Source organism: Aquarana catesbeiana, linkage group LG11 (genome assembly GCF_042186555.1).
Source record: "Aquarana catesbeiana isolate 2022-GZ linkage group LG11, ASM4218655v1, whole genome shotgun sequence".
Taxonomy (NCBI): domain Eukaryota; kingdom Metazoa; phylum Chordata; class Amphibia; order Anura; family Ranidae; genus Aquarana; species Aquarana catesbeiana.
This window is the reverse complement of record NC_133334.1, coordinates 191120991-191139996: the sequence shown is the minus strand read 5'-3', so window position 1 is coordinate 191139996 and position 19006 is coordinate 191120991. Positions and strand designations below refer to the sequence as shown.

General features: G+C 42.3%; 1 protein-coding gene across 5 annotated transcripts in view; it reads right to left on the bottom strand.

Moving 5' to 3' along the window:
* CCS (copper chaperone for superoxide dismutase) overlaps nucleotides 1-19006 on the bottom strand; it is a 277092-nt gene that overhangs the window by 197727 nt on the left and 60359 nt on the right. The gene's annotated exons all lie outside the window — the stretch shown is intronic.

Below are 19006 nucleotides of genomic sequence, written 5' to 3'. Positions count from 1 at the left end.
AGGAAGTAATGGGAAATCGCTCAAAAGTGAAGATTTTCTCTCTATTCGTGTTTGGGTGACAACTGAAAATTTGTTATTTTCTTTAATTTTCATTCTCTGTGATAATGGTAAACAGGACAAACAGAGAAGGTGAATCTCCGTAACGCTGGCACAGACAGCCATAAAAAAACTAACAGGTGTTCTAATGCCTCTCCAAAAAAAAACAAAAAACTTTATACACATACTTTACCTATTGTGCATCACAGGTATGTTTGACTTGCAGTTGACTTAAGGTGGATGTAAACCCGATTCATGAGATTTGACCTAGGCACATATATCTTCAGTGTTTTCTGATTTCTCTTCAAAGCCCTAAGTCCTGTGGCTTTCTCCTGCTCTGTTCTTCTGTTATCACCATGAAAACTTCTGACAAGTTCTCAGACACAGGAGATAAAACCAGCCTAAATTTTGTGTCAGGGTGGTGTACTATAAATAGATTAGCAGAAAGCTACTTTACTCACAGTACAGCTCTGAAAGTCTCTGCCTATCTGGAGGGGGGTGTCTCCCAGTGTAATCCAAAACTTCTCTCACAATTCAGAATGAGGAAGTGAAAATTCTAACAGGGTGTGCACTAAACAGTATACAAAGCAGAAGACAGAAGATCTAGATGTAAAACTTATGTAGGAGGATTTGTTCTCCGTGTATCATCTGAGGCTGTTCACTTCACTGGGTATACGTGAGGGTTTACATCAACTTTAAGCTTCAAGTTGCTTTTGTGTTTTTATTGACCTGTATGGACAAAGATGCAGTTCTGATGCATGTAATTTTCCAGCTCTTTCCCACGCCCAGGGAGCCACATGTGCCACATACAGCCTGCCACACAAGTGAATGGGTGAACGTAGCTATGCTTTTGTAAACACTGATGCTTCTTTGTATTGGCATTTACCTGTGCATGTGCTTCTTACATAATTTCTGAATGTGCAGCTTCTGCAGAGAAGCATCAGCGTTTACAAGAGCATTGACTCCAAACAACCTGCAGGATAGGTGTAAACAGTTCAATCTCTGTATTTGCGGACGATACTAAGCTAAGCAGGGCAATAACTTCTCCGCAGGATGTGGAAGCCTTGCAAAAAGATCTGAACAAATTAATGGGACAGGCAACTACATGGCAAATGAGGTTCAATGTAGAAAAATGTAAAATAATGCATTTTTGTGGCAAAAATATGAATGCAATCTATACACTGGGGGGAGAACCCCTGGGGGAATCTAGGATGGAAAAGGACCTGGGGGTCCTAGTAGATGATAGGCTTAGCAATGGCATACAATGCCAAGCTGCTGCTAACAAAGCAAACAGAATATTGGCATGCAATACAAGACTCTGCTCTACAAGACTCTGGTTCGGTTGCACCTAGAGTATGCTTTCCACTTCTGGGCACCAGTCCTCGGGAAGGATATACTGGAAATGGAGCGAGTACAAAGAAGGGCAACAAAGCTAAATAAAGGGTCTGGAGGATATTAGTTATGAGGAAGGGTTGCAAGCACTGAACTTATTCTCTCTGGAGAAGAGACGCTTGAGAGGGGATATGATTTCAATATATAAATACCATACTGGTGACCCCACAATAGGGATAAAACTTTTTCGCGGAAGGGAGTTTAATAAGACTCGTGGCCACTCATTAAAATTAGAAGAAAAGAGGTTTAACCCTAAACTACGTAGAGGGTTCTTTACTGTAAGAGCGCCAAGGATATGGAATTCCCTTCCACAGGCGGTGGTCTCAGGCGGTGGGGGGCATCGATAGTTTCAAGAAACTATTAGATAAGCAACTGAACGACCGCAACATACAGGGATATACAATGTAATACTGACATATAATCACACATAGGTTGGACTTTTTTCGACCTCACCTACTATGTAATTGCCGCATACAGCCTTTCCATTCTATGGCAATGTATTCATAATGTGCTTTTTCATTGTGGTAACCAATAGCACTGCATCTACAATGGAGTAGTAGGGCAGAAAGGGCAGGCATAGTCTGCACTTTTGATGAGTGCCTGGCCCAGCCACTTGTGTTAACCACTGCAGCACTAGAAGATCCCAACTGCATGGGTATCTGGGTGGGGGGGAGGATTGAAGATTTCAAGCAACACAGCTGTCATCAGTACAAGGTACACTTTTCATTCTTTGTAAGTACTGTCCCTGGTGCCAATTTAAAAGAAAAAGAACAACACTAGCCTTAAGGCATAGAATGCAAAAACCTGTGCTGTAGCTGCCTCAGAGCCCTCCCCCCCTTTTTCTTACCTAAACCCAATCGTTACAGCGATAAGCACGAGCCCAGCAACTCCAGCCGCTGTCTCGGGTCCTCATTGGATAGATTGATAGCAGCGGGAGCCATTGGCTCAAATAAAGTGACACGACAGCCGGGGGCGGGGCCTGCTATCTGTCAATTGATGCAGCAGCGTAACCTGTGAGCGCCCCCGCATGGGTTCCCCCAAGGAAAGCGGGTCTCCGTGGGGGTACTCGATGAAGGGGCGGATCGGAGCCGCTCTGTGCAAAACCGTTGCACAGAGCAGATGAGTATGACATGTTACTTAACCACTTCAATACCGGGCTACAGTCATATGACGTCCGCAGATGGGATCTCCCATCCTGGGCGGGCGTCAGATGACGTCCTCGGCTTCTCGCCACTCCTGCGGGCCCCCGGGGGCCCGCAGCGCGGCTATCGGGGATGAGGCATGTCCCTCGGACACAGCCTATCCCAGATCCATGTAAAGAGCCAATAAAAATGGCTCTTTACCACGTGACCGGCTGTGTCCAATCACAGCTGGTCACATGTACTGCCCACGTGCACGGCGATTGTGCACGCCCCTAGGGTGCGCACAGAGCAGCGATTGGGGACGAGGCTTGTCACCCTGACACAGCCCAACTCCGATCGCAGTAAAGAACCAATGAAATTGGCTCTTTACCACGTGACCGGCTGTGTCCCAATCACAGCTGGTCACAGAATGTCAACAAACCGATCGTGTGAGAAGGAGATTGTGGTAACATCTCGTTACCGCTCGCAGTGTACACCAACCACACTGATTGCCCCCCCTCCAATAAAGAGGACCTGTCACCACCCATCAAAGTACCTGTCACAGCCCATTTGAGTACCCGAGTACCCGAGTACCTGTCACAGCCCATCTGAGTAATCGAGTACCTGTCACAGCCCATCTGAGTACCCGAGTACCTGTCACAGCCCATCTGAGTACCCGAGTACCTGTCACAGCCCATCTGAGTACCCGAGTACCTGTCACAGCCCATCTGAGTACCCGAGTACCTGTCACAGTTCATCTGAGTACCTGTCACAGCCCATCTGAGTACCTGTCACAGCCCATCTGAGTACCCGAGTACCTGTCACAGCCCATCTGAGTACCCGAGTACCTGTCACAGCCCATCTGAGTACCCGAGTACCTGTCACAGCCCATCTGAGTACCCGAGTACCTGTCACAGCCCATCTGAGTACCTGTCACAGTTCATCTGAGTACCTGTCACAGCCCATCTGAGTACCTGAGTACCTGTCACAGCCCATCTGAGTACCCGAGTGCCTGTCACAGCCCATCTGAGTACCCGAGTACCTGTCACAGCCCATCTGAGTACCCGAGTACCTGTCACAGTTCATCTGAGTACCTGGACATGTCACCGCTGACATCCGACGCTCCATAGGGATACATGTATGTCTGTTTTTCATCCGAAAACGGAAGGATGAAAAACGGACATACGGATCCTCCGTGTGAAAGAGCCCTAAGGAAATTAGAGAGATGGGACAGAGAACAGCTGAACTAGAAGTGCGGGTAGATGAGATTGAAAATCATACTCAACAATATACTTCTGAACTAGGTAACCTTAAAGATGAAAACTTGTTGTTACAGTCCCATTTAGAGGACCAGGAAAACAGGGACCGTCGTTCTAATTTGAGAATCAGAGGGATTCCTAAGTCCATTGTAGACTTACAGGCTACGATGATAGCTCTCTTCCAGGAACTGCAACCTGGCATTCCTGTTGAAAGGCTAGAGATGGACAGAGTACATAGAGCTCTAGCCCCACGCAAGGATAATGGTCCTCCCAGGGACATAATAGCTAAATTTCACTTCTTTCCTACTATAGAGCAAGTATTTTCAGCAGCTAGAGGTAATAATAATCTCAAATCTTCTGAAATTTTGGCTAGAGGTAACAACAGTCAACAATCACTCTTCTGGTTCCTGGCTTTTTTTTTTATAACTCCACTTTCATTGCCTTCTTCCAGGGAAATATATACTTTTTTTTTCATATATATTATTTTTTTTCCCTTTCCATAATATTTACTTGCACAGGACTTTAGTGTCATCTGGAATTTGCTCTTACTTTAAAGTTCCTGTTTCATCTTTAAATCTATGAGGCTCAGCCTGTTTTAGTGTTCTCTTTATGCTTTAAGGGACTTTTCACTGAAGTTCTCAGGAATAGAATAGGAAATGGGTCTTATCAAATGAATATGTTTCATATATTTAAAATGAAATTAAGTGCAGCGCAATGCAGAACAAAATAGAAAGAATTAAATGGAAATATTATAGTCCTTGATATCTCATGAATAATAACAATCTTGATGGAGTAAAAATCGATAAAAATTCTTCACAAGCACTCTTGCTATTCAAATCTATAGGAAAATGCGCTTACCGGACGTGATGGACCTCTAAGTTATAGGAGGTCAAACGAGCCTGGTTCACAAAACCTTTAGAAGCAGCCTGGATCTCTTGGGCAGTATCCACATCCGCCAGCAAACTCAAACGAGCTGGAAACCGTGAATCACAACACTCTATACATTCCTTGCTCTGAGGAAACACGCTCTTTTCTGAAGGCTCAGGTGGACACACGGTTCAGATCTCCTTATTCATTCCACAAATCAGCGCCCAAAAAATGCAAACTCTGTGTTGCTGTACTCCCCATCCTCATCCTCAGGAGATCTGAACCGTGTGTCCACCTGAGCCTTCAGACGGAGAAAAGAGCGTGTTTCCTCAGAGCAAGGAATGTATAGTGTTGTGATTCACGGTTTCCAGCTCGTTTGAGTTTGCTGGTGGATGTGGATACTGCCCAAGAGATCCAGGCTGCTTGTAAAGGTTTTGTGAACCAGGCTCGTTTGACCTCCTATAACTTAGAGGTCCATCACATCCTGTAAGCGCATTTTCCTATAGATTTGAATAGCAAGAGTGCTTGTGAAGAATTTTTTATCGATTTTTACTCCATCAAGATTGTTATTATTCATGAGATATCAAGGACTATAATATTTCCATTATTTATTTATTTCTATTTTGTTCTGCATTGCGCTGCACTTAATTTCATTTTATATACATTTTTTGGGTTGGTGAATCCTGTAGTGTTCAGCTTGCATCGTGTATTCAATTGTCATCTTTTGCGCTGATTGTCTTTCATTTGAATTATATGTTTCATACATTACACATTGGATAGCATATGTGGTCCCGATGGACTGAAGTCAATTCTAAACTATTCCTTTTTACATAGTTTTTTTTTTTTTTAACTTTTTTTTTTTCCTACAGGTATTTCACTATGTTATTTTTTGGCCACAAGCGGTCCTGATGAATTCATAGTGTTTTTTTTTTATTATTTTGAAGCCTTTTTTTTTTTGGTTCTTAATTCAATATTACTTTTTGATTAGATATAGTGGTTCTCCGGGGCTGTTCTTCCTTTTGGAACATCTTGCAACCCCTTATGTCACCCCCAGACCCCCACTAAGACTATGTGGGACTCGTATGGTGGCATTGGAGACTCTCAAGGATTTTTTTAATTTCCTCAGAGACGCTCCTGTACCCTATTGTTAGCGTATTACATGTTAACATTTTATGCATCTATTAGGGTTGTTTATTTGGATTTTGTTTTTTCTTCCTCTGTCTCTTTCCTCTCTTTTCTTTCTCTCGGGGTGGTGTTTGCGGCTCACGGTTCGGGTTGTGTATTCCTTGACATAAAAATTGTCTTTGACGTGTTAAGGCCCACATAAGCACACTCAGGCTCTATGCTCCCTCGCTACCAAAAAGGCTCATATTTGTCTACAGGAAACACATTTTATTGATAAGGCCTCACCTAAATTTCTATCTGCCACATACCCACAATTCTATACAGCCTCAGCTACTGTCAAGCAACGTGGGATGCTTATAGGGTTTCATAGAACTATGCCATTTACTCTTGTCTCCCAACTAAACGACCCTGAGGGTAGATATCTTCTACTTACAGGATATATTTCGGATACACCAGTAACATTTGTAACATACTATGCCCCCAATAAGCGTCTGGAGGATTTTCTATCACATCTTTTCCAAATTATCGATACTCACAAATTTGGGACAACCCTTTTATGTGGGGATTCGAATACTACTGTTTTTCTGTATTTGGATAAATCTCTGCCATCCCCTTTATAAATTCTAACAAATTATCCCTTCAATGCTTGCCAAGTATCCATGGTTTGGTAGACTCTTGGAGAGAACTTAACCCCACTAGTAGGCGCTTTACTCATTACTCATATCCACACAATTCTTTTACACGTATAGACCACATTTTGATCCTAACTAGTATGCTTCCAGAGATTATTTCCTCTAAAATAATTCCCTTTTCTTGGACTGATCATTGTGCGATTGTCACCACCATAGCTTCTCCGATACCGAGGTCACAAGATACAACTTGGTATATCAATGATTCGACACTAACCCACCCATCCCATCGCTTAGAGATAGAGGCAGCACTCACAGATTACCTTTCATTTAATGATACTGCAGATATCTTAGTCCTTACTCTATGGGAAGCCCATAAAACTGTCATTCGTGGCAAACTTATACAACAGGCCACATCTCTTAAAAGAGAACGTAAGATTTTATTTGCAAAGTTGGAAGCTAATTTTAATGCAAGTCATATGGCTTTTCAGTCTAATCCTAACGCTACTACAAATGCAAATTTGGATAAAGCACGTCTTGATTTAGACTTATTCCTAACTGACTCCGCTGATAAAGTCTTACATAAAAAATATCACATTCAATATCTTAAGGCTAACAAACCTGATACCTTAAAGGCACGTATCCTTCGAAAAATACAACATACACAGACATCTATAAGACTGAAAACCTCCTGTGATCCCTACACGAGTAATTCAGTTAAAATATTGGAGATTTCTCGTTCTAACATGGCTAAATTGTACTCCTCTAATATTGACTTTGACAAAACTAAGGCAGATGACCTGTTCTCTGGTATTAATCTCCCTATTTTAGAACAAACACAATGTGATCTTCTTGAAAAGCCTATTACAACCTTAGAAGTTCAAAACGCCATCAAATCCTTAAAACTCCATAAGAGACCAGGTCCAGACGGATTTTCAGCAACTTATTTTAAACAATTTGTGTCTATTCTATCCCCAATCTTAACTAGAGCTTTCAACTCTTTGCTGTCTGGAAATTCGTTCAGAACCGAAACCCTGACCTCTATAATATCCATGCTTCCCAAACCTCGTTCTGATCTCACCTCCTGGACTAATTATCGCCCCATTTCCCTCCTAAATTTGGATATCAAATTATTAGCCAAGATCTTAGCGACACGACTGAATATGATTACAGGTCAATTAATACATCGTGATCAAACAGGTTTCATACCCATGCGACAGGCGGGCGATAACATAAGACAAGCTCTCTTATGCATCCATACTGCTAAAAAAAAGAAAGATCCCGACATGCCTTATATCTTTAGATATTAGAAAAGCCTTAGATTCAGTTTCCTGGTCATATATGCAATATATCCTGCAAAAATTGGGTTTTAAAAATCACTTTCTAACATGGGTTTCCTGTCTTTATGCTAATCCACAGGCTTACGTTAAATACGCTGGTTATAAGTCAGCAAAGACTGACATTGGTAGAGTTACTAGGCAAGGTTGTCCTTTATCCCCGTTACTCTTTGCCTTACTTTTAGAGCCCTTGGCACAATTAATCCGTTCTAACCCTAATGTCAAAGGCATAGAGTTGGGTGGATTCAAACACAAATTATGTACTATGGAATTTCTCCAAGCTAAGTCCTCATTACCATTTAACTGGGTATCACATCATCTTCCATATTTGGGGATACAAATCACAAACTCTAATGCCCCGTACACACGGTCGGATTTTCCGATGGAAAATGTCCAATCGGAGCGTGTTGTCGGAAATTCCGACCGTGTGTGGGCTCCATCGGACATTTTCCATCGGATTTTCCAACACACAAAGTTTGAGAGCAGGCTATAAAAAATTTTCCGACAACAAAATCCAATCGCGTCAATTCCGACCGTGTGTGGCCTGTTCCGACGCACAAAGTGCCATGCATGCTCAGAAGAAATTCCGAGACGGAACAGCTCGGTCTGGTAAACTTAGCGTTCGCAATGGATACAGCACTTTCGTCATGGTGCAATGTAAAAAATGGTTTAATACAGCGCACTCTCTTCTTTATAACGTGAGAAGAATTAAGTAGTTTTGCTGCTCATATTCACACAGACTTCTCACAAACTTATTTCTTTATTATTTATCGGGATTCCCTTAATATATTTTGATTTGTCACATCTGACAAAAATATGTTTGTGTTTTTTTTTTTAAAGGCAGATTTATTTTTTATTTTAGGTTTGTATTTTTTCAAAGGCTGATCTTTGTTTTATTTTATTTTTAGTTTTACTCCAGAATATTTTTGTGTGTGTTTTGTGTGTCAAGTTACCACAACACCATTATTATCTTGTATTATTTATTCTCAAGGAGATTGTTTGGTGTTGGTGTCCCTTGTTAATTTCACATTGTATTTTTGAAATGTACCTGAATCCTCACAAACAAACTGTCCTTTTAGAAGGAAAACACACATAGGCAAGTATAATTGAAACCAAAAATCCTTTATTAAGGGATCAGAACCAAACAAAGAGGGAGGCAACGCTGGATAAACAGGAGAAGCCTTGGACCCCCAGGGCAGACATCAATTCTTGAACATCAAAACTGGTGGCCTGAGGAGTCCATATGTAAGGGAGTGCAGTCTGGTCCAGAAGTCCCAGAGATACGGAAAGCAGCAGATGACATCTGTGTCCCCAGGCTGTGGTACCACAAGAGGCTGCATCTTTTGGCCGACCAGACTGAACCCAGGGCCATCACTTTCTGGTCTTCCTTCCACGCTTCCTTCCTGGCTGTGGCTCTGCTGTTGGAGATGTGGCAGGAGGAGGAGTAGGACCTGGAGGAGGAGGAGGACTAGTAGGACCTGGAGGAGAAGCAGGAGGAGGAGGAGGAGGACCTGGAGGAGGAGGAGGACCTGGAGGAGGAGGAGGACCATGTGTGAGGTCAAAAAGGTGGGTATCAGATGTTATTTGGGCCCCTCAACCCCTTATTGAGAGCCTCCAAAATTAATGACTCACACATGAGTTGTTGGCCCTCCTCCATCCGCTGCATTTTACAGGCAATTATGCCAGCAAAGTCCTCCTCCACAGTGTGTGGTGCTCCCAGGGCCTCTGTAGCCTTCCAAAAGAGGCCTATGGCAGCCTCCTCTAGGGTACTCCTCCTCCTGCCACTTTCTCTTTGTGGGTGTAGGGGAGGGACCTGCATATCAGGCAGCCTGCTCGGCCCGGCCACCTCCTGGCTGAGACTTCCCTGTGTATGAAAAAGGGACATGGTTGTAATGTTTTGCATCATCAATCACAATCATAAATTAGTACTCCAAACTAACATCTAGTTAACATTATTGATTGGACAACCTGAAATATTTAGAGGAATGCTATACCTGGCTCAGTCTGGGCTCCTCCACATGTTGTTGCCTGAAAGACCCAGGTTGGGCATCAGAAGCCTCAGCTGGAGGGGAAGGAAGCGTGGAAGGAAGATTGGAGAGTGATGACCTGGGTTCAGTCTGACCTGCCAGAAAATGCAGCCTGTCATAGTACCACATCCTGGGGACATAGATGTCATCTGCTGCTCCGGATCTCTGCGAATCCTGGACTTTCTGGCGCTCCCTTACATATGTGCTCCTCAGGCCACCAATTAGGATCTTCAAATATGTGATGTCTGCCGTGGGGATCACCTGCTTCACAATTTCCAATTGATCCAGCGCTGCCTTCCTCTTTGTTTGGTTCCTATAATGTGGGTGGTTTATCTCCCACAGACAAGGCAGCTCCCTGAACATATCAATGAATATTGCCATGAAGTCTGTATCATTCCAGATATCCATTTTAACTGCAAGACACAACACAAGACAAACCCTAATGTCAGCCAAAACTCTCCTAATCTTGTTACAATATAGGCCTCAATCTAGAAGCAGTATAGGCCCAAGTTTGTCTCTTACCTTCGTTATTACGATCTGCGCCTCCAATGCTCCTTCCTCCGCTCACAGATCGTACGTAATACGCACGCGTGTTACGCTTTATACACACTGCACATGCGTGTAACTCCGCCCGCCCCTGATGTTCTTTCTAGTCTATTCCCCGCCCCTTTTCGTTCGGCGCAGTGGGTGAAGAGCACATGGCGGAGTCAGAGCAGGTGCGTGCTAATTATAGCAACGAGGAGGAGGAAAGCCCAGATCCGGAAACGTCCCAATCCAGAAGGAGACGATTTAAGGCCACAAATATGTCCTTTGGGGAGACGTTGGAGATGGTCGACATCCTGAAGAAGGCCGACTATGACGGGAAGTATGGACCTTACCCCAACCCCAATATCAGAAAGGCCAAGATCATGGCGAAAGTGGTCAAAAGTCTGCACCGGAATTTCGGGGTACGACGATCGAAAGATCAGCTCAGGAAGCGGTGGTCGGACCTGAAATTAAGAGAGCCCAAGCAGTACAGAAAGATACGGAGAGTGCTGCAAAAAAGTAAGTAGTTGTGCTATGTTCCTATTCTTTTTGTCTTTATTACGTTTGTGCTGCTCCATATGCTTTTCTTAAGTGTTGTACCGTTTAAAATGGCAACTTTAATGTTCATGGGCCCATTATTCGTTCGTATCAAACATTTTTCTTTCGGCCTATAAAACACCATTGTTTAGGCCATATGCATTTGCCAACATTTTTTAGGGCCTACTTGTATGAAAAATATTTGGTTGTGTAGATGGGTTTGTTACTAGAATGAAATTCAAACTAGATTCTGTGTAAGGAGAGGACACTCAGCAGCTGTTTAGACATCTGGACGCTGGAGCACTAGTGTGGGACACAAGAACACCCTTTTTATTAGGGGGCCCACACAGGTGCTCCAGTGTATACTATAGGGGGGTCTCCATCTGTGAAGCTTGTACAAAACAGGTAAAGTATTGAAGCTTGACAAAGGACAATAAAAATGCTACATCTTGGAACTCTGCCCAAATAGACAATTGTACCCCACTTCCAAGCAATGTTTCATCTTTAGATTTCGGCCATCAAATATCTGTGTGCTAATTATACCATTTTTGTTTTACATAGGGGAGAAAAGACTCAGAGGACACCCCTCATCCGAGGAGACCACAGACCCCCCACCTCTGGAAGAAGGGGAAATACCCCCGACCCAAGAAGAGCAGGAGAAGGAAGAAGATGTGGTGGAAATTGACACCACAACAGGTGAGTGTCTGCAACCACAGACTGAGGTAAGAGATGGATGTCGGCAGATTTTTGATACCTGTTTTTGTTTGGTTTCTCTCTTTTTAGGTGATCGTGATGTTGTGGATCAAGATCCTTTCACATCAGAAAGTGCCCAGATCCTGATCGGGGAGATCATGGGGTGTAATTTAGAATTGGAAAACCTCAAGAAAAAAATCAATGATGTTATTCAAAAAAATAATAACATCATTGATGTTTTGGGGCGAATTTAAAACCCCTCAAAATCACTTTTTTTTTGTGTGCTACAATCTTAAAAATGTTTTAGCAATGTTTAGAAAAGCCAAATTTGGAGGATGCACACAGTGTGCCAACATGTGCTATGTGCCATCACGGGAGATCAATGGACACGTTTTGGGGGTGCAACTCCTTCCTCAATAATAAAGTAGCTGTGAGGAAGGGGTTGCTCCCCCAAAACACGTCCCTTGATCCCCCGTGATGGCAGCTAGCACATGTTGACATTCGTAAATTGGTGCGCATCTTCCAAATTTGGCTTTTCAAGGAGCGACTTCACCCCATCTGTACGCAATATCAAACACAGTTCCTAAATACTCATGTCTGATATTGCCTTCAAGTTTTACCATATGTGAACTTTGTAAGTTCAAGATTTTTGTCTTTCTTGTTGGTTTTACACATGCCTGTTTTATCTTAAATGGACAGTTCTATTTTTGATAATGCCACCCCAAAAATTTTATACAACAAACATGTTGGTTTGTTTTAAAAACCTTTTCTAAATGCACATGTGATTGTGCAGGTATTAAAAAGATTGTTATCAAGAATGTGTGGATTATTGTCTCAACGCTCCAACACTTTTGTGGTGATGTAACTGCTGTTTTCTGTGAAAATGGGGGTTATTTCCTAAGGGCAAATCCTCTTTGCACTACAAGTGCAGTTTCAGTGCAGTTTCAAGTGCACTTGTAGTGCAAAGTGTCTACGCCTTTAGTAAATAACACCCAACAGTGCTTTGTATAAGGTTACACAATCACGCCATTTTCAGGACTCCCCACATTGCTGTCAGGGTCAGCTAAAACAAACACAAGCAGTAAATGTCACCAAAGATTAGCTTTTTTTTTTATTTGATCAGGCTTCACAAATTGTCTGGCATATTGATGGCCCCCCTACCCGCAAAGAACTCAAGGTATCTTAACCGGACATCACGGGCACTCAGGGAGGGCAAGCCAGGACGGCCACTTTCAAGCGCCGTCAGGGTTGTTTCATGTACAATTCCGGCCTCAGGCCCAACTGAGCCAGCATAGTTGGCAGAATGTTGGCGTAAAAAGTTATGTAGAACACAGCACGCCAGGATTAGATGATTAAGTTTATACTCCGCCATATGGATGGGTGTCAGAAATAGGCGGAACCGGCTGGCTATGATTCCAAATGTGTTCTCCACCACTCTTCTGGCTCTGGCCAGCCGGTAATTAAAAACCCTCTGTTCCGGGGTGAGGGTCCTCATCGGGAATGGCCGCATAAGATGGTTCCCCAGCGCAAATGCTTCATCAGCAACAAAGACGAATGGGAGTCCTTCCACATCGTCTACTAGAGGTGGCAAGTCCAAGCTGCCATTCTGGAGATGCCTGTAAAACTCCGTCTGGGCGATGACTCCACCATCGGACATCCGGCCATTCTTCCCCTTGTCCACATACAGGAAGTCGTAATTAGCCGACACTACCGCCAACATCACTATACTATTGAACCCCTTGTAATTATAATAGTACGACCCCGAGTTGGGTGGTGGGACGATGTGGACGTGTTTCCCATCAATTGCCCCTCCGCAGTTAGGAAAGTCCCACCGCTGGGCAAAGTGGGAGGCCACAGTCTGCCATTCCTGTGGCGTGGAAGGAAACTGTTGAGGAAAACAAAAAAAATTAATATTTTTGCATATAAACATGGCAAGCAGATTAGATACAAACATTCTTGGCCAACCTCCAGATAACATTTATTAAGGGAAATTTTACAACACCAAAGTATAAGGTACACCTATCATATTCCCCCTCCCCCCCTCTCATGGGCCATTTCTAACATTATAGGGGGGGATCTTGGACAGGTAACCCTCTCCATTTCATTGAGAGATGAATGCCTAAATAATGGGTATTATTTGGAACAGCCCCTCCTTAGTTACACTATTGGCAGACCACTGAACAGGTAAGAAGTGTCATACTACAAAGATATAAATACACACTGTACACATTTGAGCACATTTGGACATTCTGCTATTACCTATCAAGATAATAGGATACAAAAACTTTAAACAGTACCATTTGAAAGTATACAGGTAGGCCCTTGCACTACATGCTTTGAGTAATTCATCCATACATCTGACCACAAAAGAAGTGGGTATAGTGTGTATGGGTTTGGCAAAGTCAGCAGATAGATGATTGAGGAAAGATAGAGAATTGGGATCAGCCGACTTAGCACTTGGGGGGAGGGAGGGTTAATAAAAATGATTTGGGGACACCACAAAAAAAAGCCTCTGGCACTCTACCTGAATTTAAAGCACAAATCACATTTCAAAACATTTTAGGGGGTGTTTGGGGTAAAGCACTACTATGGAGCTGAAAAATACATTGTTAAGTGACTACATGAGGTGAATATAGGGCAGGAGAACATGCTGAGGAGGTTAGTGAAGGCAAATATGTATGAAGGACTAAAAAAATAATTACATAAAATTCCAGCATTCATGAGGACAAAGGGGACATTCACAGCATATTACAATCATGGTAATTTGGGAATGAGGAGAGAAATACAATATATTAGCAAACATTCAATACAATAAAATGTGATATTAAAGGATAAAAATCTTACCTTCATATACTCCTTCTGCAGGACCTGGATGATGGCAGAACAGGTCTCTGGGATAATGATCCCCAGAGCCTGGGGGGAGATGCCTGTCGAGAACTTCAAGTCCTGCAGGCTTCTCCCTGTCGCCAAGTACCGCAGGGTAGCGACGAGCCTCTGCTCCGCAGTGATGGCTTGCCTCATGCAGGTATCCTGCCTGCTGATATAGGGGGTCAGCAAAGCCAGCAGACGGGTCCGACATCCTGAGAAAGTTCCTGAAATCATCAGGATTATTCTCACGGATCTCACGGAGCAAAGGCATATGACAGAACTGGTCACGCTGAAGCAACCAATTCTTGGTCCATGAACTCCTCCCCACCCTGTTCATGGACTGGACTTGTGTCAAGGTCAGGACCCCAACACCAAGCCCCCGCACAGCACGAACTCTACGAGGAGTACGTATACGCAACATGGCTAGAAAACGGTCGCCTGCTCAGAACGAAGTAACAGAACGCACTGAAGAACAGCAAGGCCTGTGAAGAGCGACCTGAAAAACTAACAAACGAACAAGAACACAATGACTAAGTCACGCGGAACTTGCTTGCACGCACTGAAGAGTAGATACAAACCCACAAGCACAAACTGAACCGCAGAAAACAATCTGAAAGCCACGAGTCTGAAAAAGCGCGAATCGTCTCTCACCAAACTTTTACTAACACGAGATTAGCAAAAGGAGCCCAAAGGGTGCCGCGCTTGGTTCTGAACTGGCCTTTTCTAGTCTCGTCGTACGTGGTTGACATCACCGCGTTGTTGGCGATCGGAAATTCTGACAACTTTGTGCGACCGTGTGTACGCAAAACAAGTTTGAGCCAACATCCGTCGGAAAAAATCCTAGGATTTTGTTGTCGGAATGTCTGATCAATGTCCGACCGTGTGTACGGGGCATAACAGATCTTTTCTCAACTCACTACTTACCACTTCTAAAATCAATCAGTGGTTTATTGAAGCAATGGTCTTCTCTTTCCCTATCTTGGTTTGGGTGGATTAATGCCATTAAAATGTCAATTTTACCAAAGTTCCTTTACCTATTTAGGGTACTCCCCATTCCAATACCTTCATACTTTTTACGTCTTACATAACGTAGAATTATGTCATTTCTTTGGGGCACCAATAAACCCTGTATCCCTACTGTTCCTTACTAAATTGAAGGGTGGATTAGGGTTACCTAATTTTTCTTCCTACTATTACGCAGCACAACTATCCCAATTGCCTAAATACCATTCCACTATGGAAACTCCTCTATTGGTTGCTATCGAATCTGTTGATATTGACCCCATCTCTGTGGCTAACATGTTATGGCTCCAGCCTAAGGATAGAGTACATATATCTAATCCTATTACCAAGCATTTTTTAGCTATTTGGTACAAATTTAAAAGTTCTCACAATCTTCAGTCCTCACATAATCCCCTCCTTTCTTTCATTAAAAACCCAGCTTTCTACCCTGCTTGGAAATTCTCAGTGTCATTTACTGCTTGGTCTTCCACAAACCTAGTCAGACTGCATAATTTAGTTTCTAACAACACATTATACACATTTTCCGAATTATGTGAAACCTTTGGACTTCCCAGAACTGAAATTTTTCGATACCTACAAATTAAACATTTTTATACACCCTTCATTAAGACGGGTTCTCCACTTAATCAGATGTCGCAGTTTGAGCGCATTTGTAAGAGCGACCCACACGTTAGGGGCCTGATTTCACTCCTATATCGACACATTAATATGCCCTCTAATGAAACACTACTCTCATTTACTGTCAAATGGTCGCAAGATATGGATCGCACTTTTGACATAGATGAGTGGTCTAATATCTGGTTAGCTACTAAAACTTCTTCCCCGAATTGCTTTGCGTTAGAAACCAATTTTAAAGTTTTGGCACAATGGTATTTAGTACCGGCCAGAATAGCAAAATTTGTTCCATCCTATTCAGACTTCTGTTTTCGGGGATGTCCAACGCCTGGTACACATTTTCATATCTGGTGGCTATGTCCGATAGCCCAAGAATTTTGGAAGAAAATATTTGAGATATCCTCCAAAGCTCTGGGCACCTCTATTCTTCCTGACCCAGCAATGGCTCTCTTGAATTTCAAACCATCCGACCTAACGCAAACTCAATTCAAATTATTCATTCACCTTACCACTGCAGCTAAACAGACTATAGCCAAAGCATGGAAATCTCAAACCTTGATAGTAGCTGAGGTTAAACATAGGATGAATAGAGCCCTTACCTTTGCCAAAATGATGGCTATAGAAAATAATAACATTAATAAATTTCGTAAGATTTGGCAACCATGGATCAAACATTATTTACTGACTGACTTTGACCAATCGTTATTGTTACCTTGCTAAATTTACTCTTTCTCCTTCCATTCTCAGCCATTAGGCATATGCACTGCCCAGGTGGGGTCTGCACCATCACCACGAGAGACTCTCTTTCTTTATTTCTTACTTTCTTCTATCCTTATATTCTCTTTTCTCTTTAGCATCCTTTCCTTGCTATTCCTCTTCTTTATATTTCTTCACATATCGACTTACTAACATTAAGCTAAAGATGAATGAAACTTACTTTACATTTTTTTCTCATATGTAGATTGGAGCATGTGTTGTACACTTCTGGTTCTATTAATAGTATCTTTCCCTTGTTTCTCCTTTCCTATTTTCTTCCTTTTTTTTCCTTTTTATTTTCATCCCATTATCCTCATGCATGAGATCATTTACCATAATTGAAATTTCAGTCATACATTGTTCATTATCCTTACAATATCACCCTTTTTTGTATAGACTTTACTCTATACATGAAGAAAACACAAGTAGTTGTTTATTTACCTTGATCACTCTAAGATTCGTTAAACTTTCCCTCTATTCTGTAATTTGATAAATCATTGTGTTATGGTCATGCCCCCATTCGTCCACAGTTTGATCCTATTTGGGGTGGTCGGATGGTCTGGAGGCATGACTCAATTGTTACACAGACAATTGAGGGAATTTTATTTATTTTTGTCTTCATTTTTATTTTTACCTCTTAGGGTCTTATACTCTCTCATAAATGGATCGAATTTATTCTCAATTCTTTTTCAACTTCTTTTTTATGTATTTAAGCTCTTTCTTGTATAATTTAAAAGAGATAGTATCATCCAATGTATGACATTGTTACTTAATTTCCGAATCTTATGCACATATCAATATACTGTTATGTTCTTCTTTTTACTGTAAATCTCAATAAACATACTGAACAGAAATAGTAGATTTCGATGCTGCCGTCCTCTTTTAGGACCTACAGGCAACACAAACAAAACATCCGTTTTTCGAATCTGAGCAGTCGCCTTTAAGTAGACCTTGACTGCTCTCACCACATCAAGAGAATGTAGTGATTTTTCTTCCATAGAACAGGGTTCTGGAAAAAAAGGAAGGTAGAACAATATCCTGGTTTAGATAAAAATCTGACACTACCTTCAGTAGAAAGTTAGGATGAGGACGCAATACTACCTTATCCTTGTGAACAATAACATGGCTCTTTACAAGAAAGAGCAGCCAACTCTGATACCCTTCTTGCAGAAGATATGGTTACCAGAAAAACTAATTTCCTTGTCAAAAGGACCAAGGGAATATGCTGTATTGGCTCAAAAAGGCTGTTTTTGTAATGCCAACAGAGCTAAATTCAAGTCCCAAGGGTTCAGGGGTGACCTAACCAGGGTAATAAGCCGCGTTACCCCCTGAAAAAAACTACCAAACAAAGAATGCAAAGCAAGTGGTTGTTGAAACAATACCAATAAGGCCGAGACTAGGGATGGGCCGAACGGACCCCTGTTCGGTTCAGACCAGAACTTCCGAACACTGCAAATATTCGGACCCGAATAACGAACCCCATTAAAGTCAATGGGACCTGAACGTCAAATATCAAAAGTGCCCATTTTGAAGGCTTAAATGCAAGTAATTAGCCATGCAATGGTTATGGGGTCCGGGTCTTGCCCTGGGGGACATGGATCAATTAAAAAAAAAAAAAGTTTGTGAAAAACTTCATTTTTAAATGAGCAGTGATTTTTTGATTTTTAAAGTGAAAGCCTAAAAATGAAAAATTCCTTCCAATATAGTGCTAGGGGGGTCCCCTCAGTCTAACTGTAAAGTGGCAGATCTGTACCATGTCTAGAATCTGCTGCAGTAAAAATTGCATTTATAAAGCCAAATAAAAAATGACATTTTTTCTGCAAGCTGCCTTTATTTTGCTCAGCAACAGGTGGGGAGCCAGTGTGTATGATGAGGCCACAATGTGGTGCACTGGGAACAAGATTAGAGATTTTTTGGATACATTCTGGTTTTACTTTGACTTTGTATAGAAGTAACGGGTGCGTAAAAATTGGTCTTGGCGCCTTCCCACCGTAACCCTTTAGAGGTACCCTCGATGAAAGCAAGAATTGGCCTTGCTGTAAAAAATTGCAATGATAAACACCTGTCAAACAGGTGCAGAAAAACTACTCTTTGGGTGTCGGGAGCACCTTCCCACCGTAACTCTATAGAGGTGCTCTTGATGAAGGTAAAAAAAAAATTGCAATGATATGTATATGGTTGGTGTTTTTGCCACGT